The following is a 5,304-nucleotide window of genomic DNA, read 5'->3' as shown; positions in this document are numbered from 1 at the left end:
CTCCATGAGCTTCATTATTCTCTTTGTGGTTTCTGCTGATTCATCCCTGGCTTATTTTCTCAGATGTTTTGTAGTTTTATTTTGGGTGTTCATGTATACCTTTTCATAGCCTGTTTATCTGTGGAAATCCTTTCAGTCCTGTGTTGAGAGTGACCCTGTGCAATAAGGATATGTATTTGTTTCTTCTAGACCTCCAAGTGTTACCAGCCTGGGAGACTTACTTGACTTGAGGTTTCCTGGACAGTGTAGGTACTATAAATTTGAACTTTCAGACCTATGTGAGTGAAAATTTGTGGTTATGAATTCTAAATGGAAAGTTTTTTTCCCCTTGATGCCAAAATCCAGGTTAAAATATATCTACATTTTGGCCTGGGTTGGTACAGGGGATTTTTTCTCCTAGTCTATTCTCAGAGGGTATATCCTCTGAATTTTCCAGCCTTGTGCAGGATCATAGTCCCAACTCTTTCTACAGGCTCATAGCCTTGTCTTTGGTCTCTTGTCTCCTGGGCATCCAGGAAAACCATAGAGATTTGAGGTAAGTAGGTTTTTTCAACACAACACAACACAACAGGCTTCGACTTGGTTACGACTTTGGTTTCTTGCTCCTCCTTTGGGTTGAATGTGAAGTTTGGAAGCCCATCAGAGGTATTCCTCTCTCTTTGTTTTAACTGGAGGATGATTGCTTTATAATATTGTATTGACTTCTGCCATATATAAACATCAATCAGCCACAAGTATATACATGTTCCCTCCCTCCTGAACCCTGCTCCCATCTTCCACCCCATGCCACCCCTCTAGGTTGTCACAGAGCACAGAGATCAAATTGCCAACATCCACTGGATCATTGAAAAAGCAAGAGAGTTCCAGAAAAACATCTATTGCTGCTTTATTGACTGTGTGGATCACAATAAACTATGGAAAATTCTGAAGAGATGGGAATACCAGACCACCTGACCTGCCTCTTGAGAAACCTGTATGCAGATCAGGAAGCAAAAGTTAGAACTGGACATGGAACAACAGACTGGTTCCAAATAGGAAATGGAGTACGTCAAGCCTGTATATTGTCACCTTGCTTATTTAACTTATATGCAGAGTACATCATGAGAAATGCTGGGCTGGAAGAAGCACAAGCTGGAATCAAGATTGCTGGGAGAAATATCAATCACCTCAGATATGCAGATGACACCACCCTTATGGCAGAAAGTGAAGAAGAACTAAAGGGCCTCTTGAAAGTGAAAGAGGAGAGTGAAAAAGTTGGCTTAAAGAGCAACATTGAGAAAACGAAGATCATGGCATCCGGTCCCATCACTTCATGGCAAATAGATGGGGAAACAGTGGAAACAGTGTCAGACTTTATTTTGGGGGGCTCCAAAATCACTACAGATGGTGATTGCAGCCATGAAATTAAAAGACGCTTACTCCTTGGAAGAAAAGTTATGACCAACCTAGATAGCATAATTAAAAGCAGAGACATTAAATTACTTTGCCAACAAAGGTCCATCTAGTCAAGGCTATGGTTTTTCCAGTGGTCACGTATGGATGTGAGAGTAGGACTATAAAGAACGCTGAGCATTGAAGAATTGATGCTTTTGAACTGTGGTGTTGGAGAAGACTCTTGAGAGTCCCTTGGACTGCAAGGAGATCCAGCCAGTACATCCTAAAGGAGATCAGTCCTGGGTGTTCATTGCAAGAACTGATGCTAAAGCTGAAACTCCAGTACTTTGGCCACCTGATGCAAAGAGCTGACTCATTGGAAAAGACCCTGATGCTGGGAGGGATTAGGGAGAGGAGGAGAAGGGGACAACAGAGGATAAGATGGTTGGATGGCATCACTGACTCATGGACATGGGTCTGGGTGGACTCCAGGAGTTGGTGATGGATGGGGAGGCCTGGCGTGCTGTGGTTCATGGGGTTGCAAAGAGTCAGACACAACTGAGCGACTGAACTGAACTGAATTGGGTTGAGCTCATGCCTTTGAAAGGATGTTCTATTTTATCCAGTATTTTGTATATTTAATAGTGGGAATGTTTTTCAAGTTATCTAATAGTGTGCCCTATTGCTCCTTGAATCCCTTTTCTCATATTCTTCATATCAATTAAGCTTTTTTGCTCTTTGTCTCAGCAAGTACAATTTGGTTTCCTATATCTACTTCCATTGCTATTACTCTAGCACGAGTCATGATTAATGCTTCCCTAATTCATTCCTTTGTCTTCTTGCATCTCAAAACTCCATTCTCCATGTAGCAGTCTAGTATAAACCAGGTAACATCACTTCCCTGCTTACAACTATTTAATAACTTCTTGGAATAAAGTCCAGCCTCATTACTATGTCATTTAAGATCCTTCCTGACCTGAATCTTGTCTTCTCTAGTGTTTTGCCATAGTACGCTACTCCTCTTGCACTAAACTGCAGTTACACAGGCCTTTTTAACTGACCTTAGCGAGTTCTTTTTTTCCTGCCTCTGTTTGTAATGCTCCTGAAAGCTTCTCATGGCTCTCTCTTTCAGTTCTTAAACGTCACCTCCTTAAAGATGTTTTCACTGGCCACCTTATCCAAAGTAATCATCCTAGTTTTTTTCCTCATACCAGATTCTGTTTTAATTATTGTGTTTTTATATTTGGAAGTTCCACAAAGACAAAGTGACTCATGTTCACTCTTGTATCCCTGATACCCAGGAGTGACTGGTACATATTAGACACTGAGTGAATACATTGAGGAATTTAGTCAAAGCTATGGTTTTTCCAGTAGTCATGTATTGATGTGAGAGTTGGACGTAAAGAAAGCTGAGTGCCAAAGAATTGATGCTTTTGAACTGTGGTGTTGGAGAAGACTCTTGAGAGTCCCTTGGACTGCAAGCAGATCAAACCAGTCAATCCCAAAGGAAATCAGTCCTGAATACTCACTGGAAAGTGTGATGCTGAAGCTGAAACTCCCAATACTTTGGCCACCTGATGCAAAGAACTGACTCATTGGAAAAGACCCTGATGCTGGGAAAGGTTGAAGGCAGGAGGAGAAGGGGATGACAGAGGATGATATGGTTGGACGGCATCACCAGCTCTATGGACATGAGTTTAAGCGAGCTCTGGGAGTTGGTGATGGGACAGGGAAGCCTGGCATGCTGTAGTCCATGGGGTTGCAAAGTGTCAGACATCACTGAGCGACTGAACTGAACAGAATGAATACATTGAGGAACTCCTCTGTGAATAAAACATAGAGGCCTTAATTTGCAAGGAGGTGGGCCTTAATTAGCACCAAAATACATTGAGTTATAGGCAAAAAGCAAAATGGATAGTGGATGAATTCTCAGAAACAGATGTCCTGGAGCAGGTTCATGTAACAAAAATCGTCTTTCAGCGTCTTTGGCTGGCACACCTGACTGGAGACAATGCTGTACTACATGAGGGACTGGCGCTCTCTCAATATAGAGAATACCCCCCAAAAAAAGAAAGTGGGAGAGAGACGCGGAACACATCTCCAAACTACAACTCCCGACAGGCCCCGCGTGAACGCTCCCACTGGGAGGTGGTGCCGGTCTCCGCGCAGTGAAGCTCGGGCTTCGGTCCCGCCCCTCTCCGCTCCCCGCCGTCGCCCTCCCCCAGGGTTGTGGCCACGCGCAGCGGCGGTGGTTGTTCCGCTTCCCCTCTGGCCTGGGCCGTCGCCATTGCCGAAGGCTCCCTGCCCTCCCCTCCCGGCGCCCGCGGGGCTCGACTGCCGCCTGGCCCAGCGGTAACAGCGGCTGCGCTCCAGCGCGGCCCCTCTTCCCGCCCCGCTTCCCCTTCCCTCCCCTCCCCGCCCCGCGTCGCGCGCTTGCTCGGGGCGGCTCCGGAGCCCGCCGGGAGCTCGGCCGGAGGCTCCTCGCTGGGGCGGGGACCTTTCCTCGCCTAGGGTAAGTGTGCATACAGGCCGGGACGCGGGCCGTCGTTCTCATTCCTCCTCGCTTCTACGCGGCCTGGCCGGCGTGAGCGGCCCGGGGCAGCTGACCTGCCCCGCGCGGGCCCGGGAAGCAGCCACCTGCGTGCCTGGAGCCGCAACTCTTGGGGCGGTGGCTCATTGTCTGCGCCCTCGGGCTGTTTTCTTCTCCGGCTCTTAGCCTGAAATGGGAAGCTTGCTGGGTTGGTGAGATCTAACTCTTCCTGGACCCGGCCCTGCCCTGAACCGTGTCGCGCCACCGTCTCTGCCTTCTGCTGATCTCCCTTCCCTCGCGTTTCAGTCGCCTTTTTTTCATTTACTTTACTGTTCGACGAAACGTTTCGGGTTTTATTCCCTGATTTTTTTCGTCCCTTACAGAGTCCCAGCTCCTCCTTATCTCTCTGGTCATCCCAGTTTCTTTACCGAGGCACATTGTCTAAAGCCGCTTCATTCTTTTCTAAACTGCAATCTGTGATCTCTTCCATATTCCGCATCAGTAGAAAACGAATAGTTTTCCGAGGGTTTGAGAGCCTCCGTTTAAAAACAGAACTTTCGGGTCTTCTCGTGATTCCTTTTGATCCTCCGCCAGGAGGTGAATATTTGCTTCTTTAGGTAACTTAGCTGAAGGTTGGCTTTCACCATGTTTAGCTTTCTTTAAAACAACACATACACACAAAACGTTGTCGAATATTCCTCAGTGGGCTCAACCTTTTGACTCATTCTTTAAAGATAGAGTCATCCAAGAGCTGAAGAGTGGAAAGCAATTGCCGTTGTCGTCAGTTGTAGGGTTGTACTACCGGCCCTGTATGTTATCTTTAATGGGAATACTCTGGGCAGTGCGAACGTGATTTCTTTCCTCCTTGATAAATAATGCCAACTTATATTGGTTTAGTTATGTCAGATTTATTTTACAAGTGATCTGTGTTTTTTTGTTTTCTTTTTCAACCTCTGTAAAAAGACAATCAAAATGGTTAGGCCTAAAATTAGACTCCCACGAGCTGTGTTTTGGATCAAGGTTGTTCACGTCACGTTTTTTCCCCTGCTCTGTTTGACTCTTCCGCTCTTGCAAGTAGGCAGGATATTGAAATGTAGAAGAATTTGCTCTGGGGGTTTTGTTGTTGTACGGTTATTCAAAAGAATAACATTAAATAAAGTTAGATTGGGATGAAGACAGTGAATGGTAATTTTTAAAGCAGGTTAGAACTTGTCAGCTTTTCCAGGAGCTCTGTGGCTTTTGTAAATCACACTTATAATCCCTTCTATATATTTTGTATGTATCTATGAAAAAATATATAGCTAAGTGAAACGTTTGTTCATGTTCTCCTCTTAAGGGTATTGATTTAAGGCAACTCTTAAGTTCTTAGTTTTTAAATCTTTCTTGTTTTAACTAGCCAG

General features: G+C 45.3%; 1 protein-coding gene across 1 annotated transcript in view; it reads left to right on the top strand.

The window, feature by feature from the left end:
- The first annotated feature begins 3,572 nt into the window (after positions 1–3,572).
- PAK2 (p21 (RAC1) activated kinase 2) overlaps positions 3,573–5,304 on the top strand; it is an 87,324-nt gene continuing 85,592 nt past the window's right edge. The window contains exon 1 of the mRNA XM_040249793.1: positions 3,573–3,886. The gene's annotated coding sequence lies outside the window, so the exon portion shown is untranslated. The remainder of the gene's footprint in view (positions 3,887–5,304) is intronic.

Source organism: Oryx dammah, unplaced genomic scaffold (assembly GCF_014754425.2).
Source record: "Oryx dammah isolate SB20612 unplaced genomic scaffold, SCBI_Odam_1.1 HiC_scaffold_2, whole genome shotgun sequence".
Taxonomy (NCBI): domain Eukaryota; kingdom Metazoa; phylum Chordata; class Mammalia; order Artiodactyla; family Bovidae; genus Oryx; species Oryx dammah.
Note: the sequence above shows the minus strand (reverse complement) of the source record. Positions and strands in the feature narration are given on the sequence as shown.